Below are 18,521 nucleotides of genomic sequence, written 5' to 3' on the forward strand. Positions count from 1 at the left end.
CCTATAAACACAATATATAATAAACAGAAAGGTGATTCAACCTAATGGAATAATGATTGTCATATTTATATTATATATGTAACCACATTAAAATAAAATAAAATGACCCACACACGCGTCTGCAGTTCTGCACTTGCACAATAGTAACCCTTTTATTTAAGCAACGTTTTAGTCGAATAGACCAGGCATCTTATATTCTCTACGTTTGATCCCTGCATGCCTATTGGCTACGTACACATGGTCCATACTACGTTTGATCCCTGCCTACGCACCGTCTCTGAGCCAATCGTGCATATGACTATTTCCTGACAGGACAGGAATAAAACTCTCCGAATGTACACTACGGACTTTATCTCATAGCTTATTGGTTTCATTCACATTTTCTCCACATTCAACGCATGTCAATCGAGAGTCAGCATATCGGCTATTTTCAGCATGTGTAATTTCGAAATCTTTCAGAGTTTGCATTTGAGTTTATAGCAACCCACAAACCACTTCCCTTCTTTGTAAAGCCACTGCAGGCCAGGGTGCATTAGTCTACCATATATCACGTATTGCACAATGAAGCTGTGTGGAGCTCTGGCATTTCTGATTGGGACTCTATCTGCAGGTAAGAAATGATTCATAATTATTATATGGCTATAGTGAATAACATCCAGTGGAATGTGAGGCCTTTTCTAGTTCAACACATGTGTCCAGTGGTGGATTGATTGATTGATTGAAAAATGTATTAACAGTTTGCAGAATTACAGTACATTTCAAGCACAAACTCAATACAAAGGCTGTTAACTGTGAGTGGACGACCCAATTGAAAGTAACTAAGTACATTTAATCAAGTACTGTAGGCTACTTAAGTACGATTTGAGGTACTTTTACTTTACTGGAGTATTTCCAATATTGACTTAAAAATATGAGGTAAATATTGTACTTTTACTCCACTATAATTATTTGAAAACGTGTGTTACTTTGTAGATTTTGATTATTACAAAACATACACTAATAATCACTTCAGACCTATATACCTGAACTGTACATTTCGGCCATTTGAAAATAGCCGATCTACAAGCTTTTATATCAGCTATTTTACATTTTTTTAAACCTTTGAAAACTGCATAACGAGTACTTTTACTTTTTGTACTTTAATAATGCCAATACTTTAGTACTTTTACTCAAGTATATTTTTAATGCCGGACTTTTACTTGTGACAGAGTATTTCTACAATGCAATATTTATACTTTTACTTAAGTAAAAAAAGACGAGTACCTTTTCCACCACTGCATGTGTGTAACAGACGGTACTGTCTCCCTATAGTTCATGGGTTAAGATGCTTCACGTGCACTGCGGCTGAACCCCGTTCGTGCACGGACACCAAATCATGTCTCGTCATCTTCAACCGCTGTTTCTCCTTAAGATTTGATGGTAAGAGCATTATACAAAAACATATAGTGGTACAAAACATATTTGAAAATAGCCGATCTACAAGCTCACAACACATCTTGTATATCTGCTATTTTCAAAAGACCCTTTTATACATTTCAGACACCTGTGAAACTTGTGAAATGGGACATTCTGCATAATGAGTACTTATTTTTGTTACTTTATATCTTGATATCTTTATAATTTTGATTACCAGACTTTTAAAATGGAGTGTTTCTACATTGCAATATTCTCCCACCCCTGCAAGTATCCAGAAGCCTTACATGTGTACCAATCATTTCTTTAGGTCAGTGTTTCTCATGTCTGTTTCACAGGTTATAACATGGTCTCCAAGGGCTGATTTCTCATGTCTGTTTCACAGGTTATAACATGGTCACCAAGGGCTGATTTCACCCGTCTGTTTCACAGGTTATAACATGGTCACCAAGGGCTGATTTCTCATGTCTGTTTCACAGGTTATAACATGGTCACCAAGGGCTGATTTCTCATGTCTGTTTCACAGGTTATAACATGGTCACCAAGGGCTGATTTCTCATGTCTATTTCCCTGCAGGTTATAAGATGGTCACCAAGGGCTGATTTGTCATGTCTGTTTCCCTGCAGGTTATAAGATGGTCACCAAGGGCTGCCAGACCAGCATAGCGTGCGGCGGTGCCATGGCTTGCTGTGAGGGAGACTTGTGTAACCAGGGCATGAAACACGCCGGTCCCAGCGCCGTTCTGCTGCTGGTGTTGTCCACGGCTGCTGTATTATTCTCCTCAATTTGACAATCTGAAAAATGTCCACTTCACCCATTTTGCAACCAGATCTTATTTTAATGATGTTTAGGACACAAGAAACACTTACCTGGGGTTTTTTAATGTGTGTTTTATGTGTTTTTAGATATTTTAGTCATGGCACCATCTTCATGACAAAGAATTGTCGTGAAACTGTAGTCTCACTTCCTTCCTGGACTACAAGTCACACCTCCAGCTCCACGCAGCCTCTCCACAAGGAGGGGCAGTGCACCAAAGCAGTATGGTCATTGTAGGAATTTAGCAATCCAGTCAAACCCTATAGTCAAACACAGACTTCATTATTTTTCTGGCCATAGGGTGCACATTTCAAATTGTGCTACTGTTATCTACTACAAATACTATTAACATTCAGTAACTGCACTTTCTTCCAGTGTCCCTTTAATTTGTCTCAGTGAAACAAACCCTTTTGTTCTCACTTGCTGCCTCTGTTTGTTTGATTCAATGAGAAGAAAGACTCTTGTCTTCCTGGTTCCTATAAACACAATATATAATAAACAGAAAGGTGATTCAACCTAATGGAATAATGATTGTCATATTTATTATATATGTAACCACATTAAAATAAAATAAAATGACCCACACACGCGTCTGCACTTGCACAATAGTAACCCTTTTATTTAAGCAACGTTTTAGTCGAATAGACCAGGCATCTTATATTCTCTACGTTTGATCCCTGCATGCCTATTGGCTACGTACACATGGTCCATACTACGTTTGATCCCTGCCTACGCACCGTCTCTGAGCCAATCAGGTGTGCATATGACTATTTCCTGAAAGGACAGGAATAAAACTCTCCGAATGTACACTACGGACTTTACTTCATAGCTTATTGGTTTCATTCACATTTTCTCCACATTCAACGCATGTCAATCGAGAGTCAACATCCGCTTTTTTATTTCCCAGTTCAGATTGATTGATTGATTGAAGAATTTATTAACAGTTTGCAGAATTACAGTACATTTCAAGCACAAACTCAATACAAAGGCTGTTAACTGTGAGTGGACGACCCAATTAAGCATTACACTTGTTTCCAATAGCGTCCACCATGTTCAAATCATCAAAACATTTAGAGAGATGGGAACAGAAACTATTTGGTTACTCAACAGGATGGGGCTGACCCGATTAAACCAGAAGGCTGCTATTTATGTTCTTTCCTGCATGACGCCCAAAAATATCGGCTATTTTCAGCATGTGTAATTTCGAAATCTTTCAGACTTTGCATTTGAGTTTATAGCAATCCACTTCCCTTCTTTGTAAAGCCACTGCAGGCCAGGGTGCATTAGTCTACCATATATCACGTATTGCACAATGAAGCTGTGTGGAGCTCTGGCATTTCTGATTGGGACTATATCTACAGGTAAGAACTGATTCATAATTATTATATTATGGCTATAGTGAATAACATCCAGTGGAATGTGAGGCCTTTTCTAGTTCAACACATATGTGTCCAGTGGTGGAAAGTAACTAAGTACATTTAATCAAGTACTGTAGGCTACTTAAGTACGTAGTATTTCCAATATTGACTTAAAAATATGAGGTAAATATTGTACTTTTACTCCACTATAATTATTTGAAAACGTGTGTTACTTTGTAGATTTTGATTATTACAAAACATACACTAATAATCACTTCAGACCTATATACCTGAACTGTACATTTCGGCCATTTGAAAATAGCCGATCTACAAGCTTTTATATCAGCTATTTTACATTTTTTTAAACCTTTGAAAACTGCATAACGAGTACTTTTACTTTTTGTACTTTAATAATGCCAATACTTTAGTACTTTTACTCAAGTACATTTTTAATGCCGGACTTTTACTTGTGACAGAGTATTTCTACAATGCAGTATTTATACTTTTACTTAAGTAAAAAAAATACTTTTTCCACCACTGCATGTGTGTAACAGACGGTACTGTCTCCCTATAGTTCATGGGTTAAGATGCTACACGTGCACTGCGGCTGAACCCCGTTCGTGCACGGACACTCTCCTCTGTCCTCTGTCCTTCTTCAACCGCTGTTTCTCCTTAAGATTTGATGGTAAGAGCATTACAAAAACATATAGTGGTACAAAACATATTTGAAAATAGCCGATCTACAAGCTCACAACACATCATGTATATCTGCTATTTTCAAAAGACCCTTTTATAAATTTCAGACATCTGTGAAACTTGTGAAATGGGACATTCTGCAAAATGAGTACCGTACTTATTTTTGTTACTTTATATCTTGATGCCAATACTTTTGTACTTTTACTACATTGCAATATTGATACTTTAGTTTAGTACTGCAAGTATCCAGAAGCCTTACATCAATCCAATCATTTCTTTAGGTCAGTGTTGTCTGATTTTGCATGTCTGTTCCCCGCAGGTTATAGCATGGTCACCAAGAGCTGATTTCTCATGTCTGTTTCACAGGTTATAACATGGTCACCAAGGGCTGATTTCTCATGTCTGTTTCACAGGTTATAACATGGTCACCAAGGGCTCGATTTCTCATGTCTGTTTCACAGGTTATAACATGGTCACCAAGGGCTGATTTCTCATGTCTGTTTCACAGGTTATAACATGGTCACCAAGGGCTGATTTCTCATGTCTGTTTCACAGGTTATAACATGGTCACCAAGGGCTGATTTCTCATGTCTGTTTCACAGGTTATAACATGGTCACCAAGGGCTGATTTCTCATGTCTGTTTCACAGGTTATAACATGGTCACCAAGGGCTGATTTCTCATGTCTGTTTCCCAGGTTATAACATGGTCACCAAGGGCTGATTTCTCATGTCTGTTTCACAGGTTATAACATGGTCACCAAGGGCTCGATTTCTCATGTCTGTTTCACAGGTTATAGCATTGTCACCAAGGGCTGCCAGACCAGCATAGCATGCGGCGGTGCCATGGCTTGCTGCGAGGGAGACTTGTGTAACCAGGGCATGAAACACGCCGGTCCCAGCGCCGTTCTGCTGCTGGTGTTGTCCACGGCTGCTGTATTATTCTCCTCAATTTGACAATCTGCAAAATGTCCACTTCGCCCATTTTGCAACCAGATCTTATTTTAATGATGTTTAGGACACAAGAAACACTTTCCTGGGGTTTTTGAATGTGTGTTTTATGTGTTTTTAGATATTTTAGTCATGGCACCATCTTCATGACAAAGAATTGTCGTGAAAATGTGGTCTCACTTCCTTCCTGGACTACAAGTCACACCTCCACGCAGCCTCTCCACAAGGAGGGGCAGTGCACCAAAGCAGTATGGTCAACTTCACTTCATTATTTTTCTGGCCATAGGGTGCACATTTCAAATTGTGCTACTGTTATCTACTACAAATACTATTAACATTCAGTAACTGCACTTTCTTCCAGTGTCCCTTTAATTTGTCTCAGTGAAACAAACCCTTTTGTTTACTTGCTGCCTCTGTTTGTTTGATTCAATGAGAAGAAAGACTCTTGTCTTCCTGGTTCCTATAAACACAATATATAATAAACAGAAAGGTGATTCAACCTAATGGAATAATGATTGTCATATTTATATTATATATGTAACCACATTAAAATAAAATAGAATTACCCGCACACACGTCTGCATTTGCACAATAGTAACCCTTTTATTTAAGCAACGTTTTAGTCGAATAGACGAGGCATCTTATATTCTCTGTTTGATCCCTGCATGCCTATTGGCTACGTACACATGGTCCGTCTCTGAGCCAATCACTACGTTTGATCCCTGCCTACGCACCATCTCTGAGCCAATCAGGTGTGCATATGACTATTTCCTTAAAGGACAGGAATAAAACTCTCCGAATGTACACTACGGACTTTACCTCATAGCTTATTGGTTTCATTCACATTTTCTCCACATTCAACGCATGTCAATCGAGAGTCAACATCCGCTTTTTTATTTCCCAGTTCAGACAGATGGGAACAGAAACTATTTGGTTACTCAACAGGATGGGGCTGACCCGGTTAAACCAGAAGGCTGCTATTTATGTTCTTTCCTGCATGACGCCCAAAAATGCCAACAACAGTATAGAGGGTATGCGCATGCATAAAGTGAATGGCAAATCGAGTGGCAAAGTGAGTTTAACGTCGTTTATTGTCGTTTAATGCGATAATATTGGACTTTTCTGTTCGGATGTATGGGCTGTCAAGTCCAGAAAGTAGTTTTTTGGCACTCGGTAGGCGTTCCCGCATAACTTCCTGGTTTGATGATGATGTCACGTGCATACCCTCTATTGCCTTTTGTGTTCAGTCAGTGGTGGAAAAAGTAGGCTACTAAATGGTAAATGGTGCATTTATATAGCGCCTTTATCCAAGGCGCTTTACATAGATTGTGCATTACATTCACCCATTCACACACACATTCATACACCGATTGCGGCGGAAGCCATGCAAGGTACCAACCAGCACATCGGGAGCAATTTGGGGTTCAGTGTCTTGCCCAAGGACACTTCGACATGTAGACAGGAGGAGCCGGGATTCGAACCGCCGACCCATGGATCATTGGACGACCTGCTCTACCTCCTGAGCCACAGCTAAAATTATTTACTTCAGTATTCATACTGCAATATAGAAATACTGTTACAAATAAAAGTCCGGAATTTAAAATTTACTTGAGTAAAACGTACAAACGATTTCAAATCACCAAAATGTACAGTACTGTATTTATATACTGTATATAGGCTGAAGTGGTTAATGTATGTTTTGTAATAATAAGCAACATCTACAAAGTAACTGATAAGTAAAGTTTTCAAATAATCGTAGTGGGTTAAAAGTATAATTGCCTCTGAGTTGTAGTGGAGTAGATGTAAAATAGTGAAAATTGGAAATACCTCAAAAGTACAGTACGGAGTACAGTACGTGAGTAAATGTACTTAGTGACTTTACTGCGAACAATGCATCCATGTGACATATGACACACACACACACACGTGAATCAGGAAATTGCAGAGGTGTCTGACTTCCTCCTTCTTTTCTTTTCTACGTTGTGCAACAATCATACGACTTAGCACAGACTTTATGGAAGCGCTAAAGATTTATTTTCTAAGGGTCCATTTGGTTACCAACTCTCCATCATTTAGCTGGTTACCACCTGGAACCCCCTCAATGACCGCTGGTGGACCATTGGTTGAAAACCACTGTACTATACTACTACTGTTCAGTGAAGCGTGTTCCCCTGTTGGGCATCTAGTGTAGAGCTATCTTAGTAGTATTGCCTCATAGAAAAAGAGTATACCATTGTTGAAAGTAGTTTAAAAATGTATACCGGAGGAGGCTTTGGAATAGCGGTGCTGGCGTTACATATAAGACAAATGCACTTGGAATGGGAAATAGAGAGGGGAAATGTTACACACACACACACACACACACACACACACACAGACACAGACACAGACACAGACACACACACACACACACACACACTTGTGATAAATTTGTACCATACATTTGTAATGCTATCGACGTTTGTGTGCAACACTCTTGTACTCGATGTAAGCACTGGACCAGGGCTAAAAAAGTATTGCATTGTGGGTTTGAGCTTAATCAATTAAGTCGATCACCTTAATTCAAGTTACTTACTTAATCCTCTTTGTTTCCGGTGGAACATAATTAAACGGAATTCAGAATTCAAGTGGCAGATGCCAAAAAGAAAAAATATATATTTTTATTTTTTAAAATAATATAGTTTTTAGGTGTATGTCATGTGGTCTACATGCACATCCTTTGTGATCTCTGGTAGATCGCGATCTACCTTTTGAGCCCCCTGACGTAGGCTGTTGTATATGGGCCGGACACAGTGGAGAGAGGTCAACAAGACTTCAGCACCATGGATAGCACTCTGCATAAGGAAGTGTAAAATCTGAGCAGTTGAGCAAAACATCTGAGCATCGAACTGCCATCTACGTACATAACTGTATTCGTACATGTTCGGAATCATATGAAGCTTTTTTTTTAAATCAAATATGGAGCGGTTTAGCCGTAAATCAGCTTTTAACATTGGTCCGCCTCCGTCACCCCCAGCACCTGCAGGATTTTTGCACACAGCCGTCAGCCCCCATAGACCTCTATTTCAATGCCTCATACTTCTGAAACTATATGTGCACTGTCCATGGTTTTTCTGATCCATCCGAGGTTTGGATATCATTTGTGATTTTGTCTCGCATCGCTCCCGACATGTTAACGTTTTGCACACAACATTGCAGCTGTACGAAAAGTTTAAACTACAGTATATCCTCTTTCTATCTGCAAAGTGTTTGTTTCATAAAAATCAGACCCGTCTGAAGTGAGTGGTAGCCTACTGTACTGTACTGTACTGTAGGCCTACTAGCTCTCCTCCCTGGCCTCTGTCTGTGTGTTAGGCTGCACAACAGTGACACTTGGTGGTGACAATATGCTATTTCCATGCTCGGACACAGGGAGGGACACAGGGACAGACACACACACATAGCTGTTTATGAGTTATTTCCTGTCAAGAAATTCCTTGCAAGTGATTTTTTTTCCTAAGTGTTGGAGTTTGGAAGCACTCGTTGGATATCACTCAGCAGCCAGAATAAAAAGTGAGGACAGAAAAGTGAGGACGCAAATTGTGATTGGCCGGAATGAGATGATGTATGATGAAAATAGCGCCCCTCACTTCACACAGGTGTGATTTTAGCTATGTGTGTGGTGGCTGGCTGGCTGGGTGGGTGCCTGGGCACGAAAACAGCATGGTTGTTTTTCACCACCTGTGCGCAACCTAACACACACACGCACGTATTAACTCTATATATGATGCTTTCGGGTGTGCCAGTACAGTGACAGTACAGTACAGTACAGTACAGTAGAGGGACCCCCACATGGTAACTCTGTCATTTCTCAACCGTTTCGGACGCGGGGCGGCTCGCTGAAACCGGCCCGGCCCCCTGAGCACGTTCCTGGAGGTCTGGAACTTCCCACCCCACCCCCCCACCCCCACATGGTAACTCTGTCATTTCTGTACCATTTCGGACGTGGAGCGGCTCGCCGGAAACGGGCCGGCACGCTGGGTGCGTTCCTGTGGGTCTGGAACACCCCCCCCCCCCACCCCCCCGGGAACCCCCACACGGAGTTGCACCTGCACTTCACACGGGTGTGATTTTTATTTCTATTTTGCATAGATGTGTATTTTTCTGTGTTTAAATGTCTTGATGAATTGAAAATTGAGGACCCTGATGTAAACAAGTCAGTGCTTTTTCTGGTTTTATCCTTTAGCAGATTTTGTATAATAAAATGTCCACTCACGACACTCACTCACTCACTCGCTATACGCCTCTTCTACAAGTTCCACCAGGGGGCGAAAGGGATCTATCGCTCTGACGTGCGTGCCTAGATCCTTCATTGCGCATGCGCAAAGCACTTTCACCCTGAAGTGAGAGCGTGTTGTTTTCGTTGAGGTGAGAAACAAAGTGCGGTTGTCAAAAATGTCACATAAAACGTGTCAAATAGAGTACATACGGCGGTCGATAAATGAACACCTGACGTCGGCGGGAGAGGAGCTCTTGTGTGTTTTGGAGAAACAGCGTGGCGTTGATGAAAGTTGCGTGAAGCTCAGAGTGTTTGTCAGCGAGCGTCTCAGTTTGGCCGCAGAGTTCATGTTCAAACTTTTCCAGAGAGAGATGGAGACACTAGAAAATCTGCTGGAGAGAAGAAACAAACTGCTGGACCTCATTTTACAGCCACACGTCAGACTACACTAATACACAGAACAGGTTGGTTACACACGGCATTTCAACACATGTTGGGCTGCACTGGGCAGTAGCTAAATATAGCTAAACTGTAAGGTCCGCTGCCTGACACGCGCCGAAATTAACATTGCTGATACTGTACATCACGTGGTCTGACTGAAAACAGTTTGAAAGCGCTCGCGACGCGCTACGGCGCTAGCAACAAGTGGCTATTAGGTCAGGCTAGCGTTTTGGACGGTACATTTAGCTTCATATTAGCTTCATATTAGCTAGTGGGTGACAATGTTATCACACGTAAAGATGAAATTACCTACCTAGGTTCCATCCTGGAGGCTAATCTTTCCGGTGATAAAATGGCCACCAACGTAATCAAAAAAGTCAACCATAGAACAAGATTCCTCTACAGGATCTCCTCACTGGTCAACAAAAACACCTTGAAGACCTTAACAGGAGCCCTTGTACAGGGTTTCTTTGACTATGCATGCACCTCCTGGTACCACAGCACCTCAAAGGCCCTTAAAACCAGGCTCCAGACTTCCCAAAACAAACTGGTCAGGCTCCTACTTGATCTAGCCCCCCGAACCCACCTCACCCCTGCCCACTTCGACAGGCTGGAATGGCTTAGGGTCGACGACAGAGTACAGCATCTTGCAATGGGTCTGGTCCACAAGATTCGATACACCACCAAGATACCCATGTACCTGTCTAGATACTTCCTTAATGTTAACGAAGTCCACACCCACAACACCAGAGGGAGTGCAACGAACCATGTACAACCCAGATTCGGCACAAACAAGGGACTAAATTCTTTTCGCTCCTATGCCACCAAAATGTGGAACGCCCTACCAACTGTCATTAAGACATGCGAATCCCTTGACTCCTTCAAAACCGCTCTCAAAGGGCACCTACGGATGGCTGCAATTCGAAACTGGCCCCCGTAAAATCTGAATCCCCCCCCGCCCCCCCCTTCTTTCCCCTCACTGTATATATTTCTTTTCCCTTTTTACCTCCTTTTTGATGAATTCCTTTTTGATGAATTCCTGTTCTGTCTATAGAAGTGTCTATTTGTACGTCTCTAAATGTTTTGATGATTTGAACATGGTGGACCCTGTTGGAAACAAGTGTAATGCTTAATTGGGTCGTCCACTCACAGTTAACAGCCTTTGTATTGAGTTTGTGCTTGAAATGTACTGTAATTCTGCAAACTGTTAATAAATTCTTCAATCAATCAATCAATCAATAAATGTCATTGAAAAAAAGAAAATCCGCTCGAAACTATTAGTTAGAATGCAATTGAGGTTGGTGTGGTTTTTCTTAGGGAAACTGCAGCACAAGCGCACATTTCGGGCTCGAGTCCAACCAGAAGATAGTTGTGAGTAGGGCAACAAAAACATCATCTACAGCCCTGTACAGACTGTAGAACAAATTGTAGTGGGCTAACTGCATTTTTAAAGATTATTTCCCCCGTGGTTTATGTCTAGGAATAGGTACATACTGACAACAACAGCAAGATGGCAGCTGGGCAGGCAGGGCATCCACACCATGTCACTGGTCACAGACTTGTAATAGACTGTAATAGACACACCACAACTGTACTGGTTCTCAAAATGCAAAGGCACACTAAAGGTGCTGTGAAGAATTCATGCAATTAATTGAATAAAATCTATTTGAGATAGACTTCATGAATTCATGTGCATTTCATTAATCTAATACATCTGTATTTAATTTTAATAATCCATCTGTAGTAGACTTAATCGGGTAAGGATTGCTGGCTTTGCTGAGTCTGTGTTAGCAGTGTTTTGCCTTGAAATCTGTGGAAAACATAACACATCTGTGCTAAAAAGTGCTCAAAAGTGGAGGGGATGTCCCCCCTCCTCAGCGCAAAAGTGAGGAGGTGAAATTTTCTGTGCGTGCTATGCGCGCGCAAATACCCCCACATCTATCCCCCCCAGTTATAAAATGCTATCTGTGCCCCTGCAGTGCTTACAGCGAGTCTCTCTCTGACGCCCTGTGGAAGTCCCTTCCGCAGCCCTCTAGCGATTGCGAGTGTTTACAATTCCCAGCAAATAAACAAAACGACGTAACTACTCACCGACACAAAGCCTGCTAGACCTTGGTAAAAGTCTATTCTTGAAGCTGGGAAGCATCTCAGGTCCCCAGCTTCTCTGTAAAATGCACTTTGTGCCATTTTAATAATGTAATGTACCTTGAATTTACCGGGCAGAGTCATTTCTTCTACTACGGCATTTCCGGGTTTTGCCTGTGCCGATCTGGTTGTATTCATTTTATTTAATGATTAAAATAGTGCATTTTAGAGAGACGCTTCCCAGCTCAGAGAATAGACTTACCAAGGTCTAGCAGGATTTGTTTCGGTGAGTAGTTACGTCGTTTTGTTTATTTGCTGGGAATTGTAAACACTCGCACGGGAGTGAGAAAATCGCTAGAGGGCTGCGGAAGGGACTTCCACAGGGCGTCAGAGAGAGACTCGCTGTAAGCACTGGACCAGGGCTAACTATAGCCCACAAACACACGCGCGCACACACGATGATGATGATGAATTCCTGTTCTGTTCTTTGGCTATATATAAGTGTCTATTTGTACGTCTCTAAATGTTTTGATGAATTGAACATGGTGGACCCTCTTGTAAGATTCGATACACCACCAAGATACCCATGTACCTGTCTAGATACTTCCTTAATGTTAACGAAGTCCACACCCACAACACCAGAGGGAGTGCAACGAACCATGTACAACCCAGATTCGGCACAAACAAGGGACTAAATTCTTTTCGCTCCCTATGCCACCAAAATGTGGAATGCCCTACCAACAGTCATTAAGACATGCAAATCCCTTGACTCCTTCAAAACCGCTCTCAAAGGGCACCTACGGACGGCTGCAATTCGAAACTGGCGCCGTAAAATCTGAATCCCCCCCACCTTTTCCCCTCACTGTATAGGCTTTTATCAAAAGTGTCATATGAAAACACACATCAGGGCTCACGCAGGGGAAAAGCCCTTTTCTTGTACAGTTTGTGGCAACAGCTTTGGTAAAGTCCACACTAAAAGTACACATGAGGAATCATGTAAAAGCGGAAAAGCCCTTTTCTTGTACAGTTTGTGGCAACAGCTTTGGTGAAGAGTCCACACTAAAAGTACACATGATGAATCATGTCACAAAACCTTTATTAACGTGAGTAATATGAAAGTACACATGATGACTCATACAGGGGAAAAGCCCCTTTCTTGTACAGTTTGTGGCAAAAGCTATAGTCAACAAGGTGATCTAAAAATACACATTAAGACTCATACTGGGCCCTTTCCTTGTATGGTTTGTCACAAAAACTTTATTCACCTGGGTAATATGAAAATGCACTTGAGTACTCATTCTAAGGATAAACCCTTTATTTGTACAATTTGTGGCAAAAGCTATGGTCATATGGGAATATTGTTGTCATATGGCAAATTGTTGGGTTAAAATGAGGATTCTTATAGGTGAGAACCTGGTTATGAGCATGCTTTTCTGAAGGGGGAAAAAACCCTGTCATTTAATATTTTCTGGCAAAGGCTATAATCAAAAGGGTTATCTAAAAGTCAGGACTCGCACAGGGGAAAGGACATTTATTGTACAGTTTGTGGCAAAGGCTGTACTGTAAAGGTTACACTAAAACTACACATGCGGACACATACATGGGGAAACGCCCCTATCTTACAGTTTGTCACAGATACTTTGTTCACCTGGGTCATATGAAAGTACACATATAGGGAAAATATCTTTATTCGTACAGTTTGTGGCAAAGGCTATGGTAGAGTTCTCATTGGGCCTGGAAATTAAGGCGCAGCCCTACCCTACCCTTACTGGGTCGGACCGAGGCTCGGCAACATGCTTTTTGAGTGGTGTAAACCACTCCTACAACTGGCTTTGTTAGTCTGTCTGTCTGTGCTCAAAAAATGAGCACGGTTGCTATGGTCACCCAGTTCACACGGGTGTGATTTCATTACGTCAGACATTACGTCAGACCACAGCTGATCAGTCTATATAAGACCTTACACCACTCAGTTCACACAGGTGTGATTTTTTTTGTGTGTGTTTAGTTTTTTCTGTTTGCTTTGTTGTATTATCTCACCTATGCAATCTGTTCATATGCTAGAAGGGTAGGCACAATAAGCTAAGTCTTCAGTATTTTGGTCAATGTTTCTTTTCTTTTTTACAAAAGATAACAAATGCAGTCACTGTATTAATCTGTTTTCCTCCTTTTAATGACAAATACATAAAATACTACTACTATTACCATAATGTTGAAGAAAAAGCCGCTAGATGGGCCCGGCGCTGTGGTTCAATTATTATAACCGAGTGAGTGTGAGAGAATGGACTAATAGTCACAGAAATAAAGGATTTATTTAACTCATGTTGGCTGAGCTCCCTTTAGTTCCTCTGAAGTGACGCAGTTATGTCCAATATTGTCCCCGTTCACAAAGTGCAACTTTTTCATCATTCACCCTTGTGCAACAGTCCCGAACAGAGCTACAATATTATGCCAACTGCTAACTTGGCTATCTAGTATAGGCTACTTTTAAGTTTACATTAATCATTGGCTCTCAAACCCAGATACATAGCACGTGTAATGTGCGTATCTTATCCAAAAGAACAGACCTATAAGCCATCGTGTTGACATCTTACAGATCTGTTATTTTGGGCACATGCAACAATGAGGTGTGCCGCGCGACGATGGACGTCACACAGATGATGGCTATATCATGACTAAACTAGAAAAGCGGTTCCTACAGAAACTGTGTACAGTTTGGGCTCACTGAAAACCTGCAATGTATATATCTAAATGCACCACATCTCTGTCTGTACGTACGTGTACGGCTGTAATGCACGTAACTCGAAAGATCGTATCGATTTTCCGCGATATTTTAAACAAAATTATTTTCCAGACAATTTCTTTTTAATGATTTATCTTCCCCCCAAGCTTTTTTTCCACATTTTTTATTTAACTAGGCTACATTGCAAACGTAGCATTACTTTTAATGTAAAATGACTTAATTTAATAACTGTAAACATGCTTTCTTGTTTAGAACCTAGCTCGAGTTAACTTATTAAAAAAAAGCTTTCTTTGATGGCATCTTAGGATAGATGTAGACCTATTTGACAGTGCAGAAACATAATTGCCTTCCTTGATGTATTAATGAGCATCAACGACCATCACCTGGGCACAGACACATACAGGTCCCCTCTGCAGGCCTCTATACTGATTCTCATTTCTCTCCAAAAGCACTTGAATATGATGCAATATGATTAAAGCTCACATTTCATATCACCATGATTCATTATGGATCCCCCAGGAGGAGGTCACAAATGTTGCCCCCGCGACCCGACTACGGATAAGCGGTTGAAGATGGATGGATGGATGCTTATGACAAGCATGACGTGATTTAATTCTAGCATGATGTGACGCCATGCCAATAACATTGTGCAGGAAACTGAGTCAGGTTAGATTTTATACCTGCAAATAGAATTAAATGGAAAGAATAAACATTGTTATTTTCTTATAATACATTTGATCAACAAGGTTAGCAGACGGCATAAATTACTCTATATTTACAAATTCCCATTCTGAAGTCATTTTTGCTTGCACTGTTTGTGCAGGTTTGGTCAAGCAAGGCAGTTTGGAGAAGGAACTTGCTTTAAATCCCCCTTAACTTGTTGAATCAATAGTAGACACACACTCATTAATACCTAATTCCATAGTTACCATTTTTACACTCGGGCATCCTCTCACACCTCCCAAACTCCATTGTTGAAGACTTGTTTTCCCAGCCAGTCGCTAGGAATGCACCTTGTCGGTACAATGGGGACATGGACTGAGCCTTGTAAATATTACTTTGGCAAGTTACCTCTGTTTTTTGAATAGAACATTATTAAGAGGGGTTTCCAGGGGGTCCCCAGCGAAATTTGTTAATGCAGCATCACAATCATTTGAACCCTCTTATCCCTAATGTTGGCTATTAAAAAAATACCAGATATACAAGCTCAGAACGCGTCACTTCATAGCTTTTGCATCTGCTATTTAAAAGAAAAATTTAAAAAATCTTGACAGTGTTTGAATTCAAACCCTCAAATGTATATATATTTAATATCTAATAATAATAATAATAATCATACAGTTTATTTATAAAGCACTTAACATTAGAAACAAACCTCAAAGGGCATACAGTATATACAGTATACATTTCGGGGTCCTTGGCACGAAAATGTGAGCGAAAAGCAAGCAATGTCCGCTTAGTGCTGCGCAAAAAGTGGACGCCTTAAGAAGGTGCTGGTCAGTGCTTATTTTTTTTAGACAGAGCGGAGCGCTTTCAAAACTCGAGAAAAACAGTTCAAACTTTTTGAGAAATGTGCATATGATGTGGACTGCTTTGATATTCAATCACAATAAATCGTGTCCTGAGAGTGCTGGCTCAACCCGTCGCACCAAGTCTTTCAAATTGCATTTTGTTTTAAAGTAATAATCTTTAAAACGAGCTTCATTCAGACAGAGCTCCCGGACCAGGTTGTGATTTACTCCGCCCACTGCTGTCGAGGGATGTTGAGTTTCATTTTCAGCATAAAAAGTGATCTAGGCCAGGGGTTCTGAAAATCGTTGGCACAGGTCAACCCTGTAAATACCCCTTTTCATCTACGACACCCCTGAATTACATTCACCAAAAACAGCCGATCTACAAGCTCACAGTCACAACATGCGTTGTGAGCTTGTAGATTGGCTATATTTGGTATAAGAGACTTGGGGCTCTATTTTCGTCCATTGGCTATTCAAAAATGTTTTTCAAAATAGTAAAAAAGGATATGGGGTTTAGCATGGACAAAAATATAGCACTTGGTGTAAGAGTACAGTTTAACTAACTGTTCCGTTTTACTAAGTATAGAGGGGTCTAAGTGGTTAAACTGAAGTGACATTGAAATTGTAAATATTAAAGTATTCTGAGTTACTCCTCGACTTGCGTCAAGGCACTCTAGGGTGCCACGGCACCCCCTTTGAGAAGCCCTGCTCTAGGCTAGGGGTTCTCAACCTGGGGGTCGCAACTCCTCGGGGGGTCCCCAGATTATTTTCTGTCGCGAGACATGGCCAAAGTAGTTCCGGGGCTCCCCAGCCAAAAACGTTGAGAAGCCCTGCTCTAGGCAGTGTTCCCCCCCCCCTTCATATCAGGCAGTGTGATGAACATACCCTATGTATTCTGAGGGTCTGTGGGCCTTAGGGCCTAAAAAAACGGCAACATCAGATTGATAATTGTTATAGAGCGGTGCCCATTGGGCACTGGCCTACTTGGAACTATGGAAGTTGGAAATGCATGCCCCACCCAGTTATTATGTCTGTGTCCCTTTTATGCCCATATATGAAGTTCTTTGTCAGGCATGATCCAAAAGGATCTTGGAGATTAAAAAAAGCACCATGCATCCTCTCTCATTTACAAAATGACTGTGTGTCGCTATGATAAAACAAAGAGCTCGTCGATTTTGTGACATGGCCAATTTCCTCACTGGGCCCCCAGACAATGATGGAGTAGGAAATAATAGAACCCTAAGTTCTAATGGAGCTGTGTCATACACCATAAAGAAGCCATTTCCGGGCCTCCATTACCGCGCTACTTTCCATTCACAACTAAATGAACTGTTGCAGAGTTTAATTTCTCTCTTGTTTGTGGCAAGCTCCAGTAAATAAGCGTGATTAAGTTGTGTGAGCTTAAACAAAAGACACTGCACAATTAGTGAAGCGGAGGTCTCCACATTCTGGATGGTTCTGGATGGTGTGCATATAATGTGACATAATTGCCTCCATTCCATTACAAAATGAATCGCGGGGAGACTTGAGTTATAAATACAGTTGGCAGGTTGAAAAATGTCGCCATTAGGGCAACATGAAGTAGTCTCTGACTGTCTCTCCCATTGTGGCAGAGATGTATAAATACTTCTGGTAGAGGACAGTACCAGCACTTTTTGAGTACACATCCTTGCCCAGAAACATATCAATGCACCACTGCCAAGTTTTCCCTGTCATTTAATCTTCCGCTTACACCAATATTAGGCAGAGAATGCGCAGCCAAGTACAGAGGAATCTATACTTCAAAGCTTGAAGGTATTGAGCGATATTTCGGTGTCACACTGTGCGTCTTAAAATCAATACAAGTCGAGTAGTGAAAGTAAAGGGCAATGATGTGCAATCTACCTTTCGCTCTAAGATCGCCGCCGTCGATGACTAGGCGCTCTAAGCCAGGGGTTCCCAAACTTTTTTGGACCAGGTAGCCTACCCCTTTTGGGGTAGACATTTTTCCAGGTACCCCCTCATCTGAAGCGGCCGCAGAAACCTTTCAAGTGTCCTGAGTCTTTTTGTTGTTTCTGCAGCATGCGTCCTGCTGTTACTGTTTGGGGTCACGACAGGTTGACTGATGTTGTAGTTTTAGTAATCATGTCAGCTATTGGCCCAAAGCAAACATGGGAGAAACACAATGAACACAAAAAATATGTTTATTGCGCAACTTGGCAGAAATGACCACGTAGATAAACATAATTTTAATGTTACAAAAAGTTATTTC

General features: G+C 41.2%; 1 long non-coding RNA gene across 1 annotated transcript; it reads left to right on the forward strand.

Moving 5' to 3' along the window:
- The first annotated feature begins 504 nt into the window (after positions 1-504).
- LOC306942252 lies at positions 505-2,735 on the forward strand. Its single transcript, XR_013792255.1, has 3 exons — positions 505-610; positions 1,312-1,419; positions 2,040-2,735. It is a non-coding gene; the product is annotated as an uncharacterized lncRNA (long non-coding RNA).
- The last annotated feature ends 15,786 nt before the right edge of the window (positions 2,736-18,521 follow it).

Source organism: Electrona antarctica (assembly GCF_951216825.1).
Source record: "Electrona antarctica genome assembly, chromosome: 18".
In the NCBI taxonomy this organism is placed as follows: domain Eukaryota; kingdom Metazoa; phylum Chordata; class Actinopteri; order Myctophiformes; family Myctophidae; genus Electrona; species Electrona antarctica.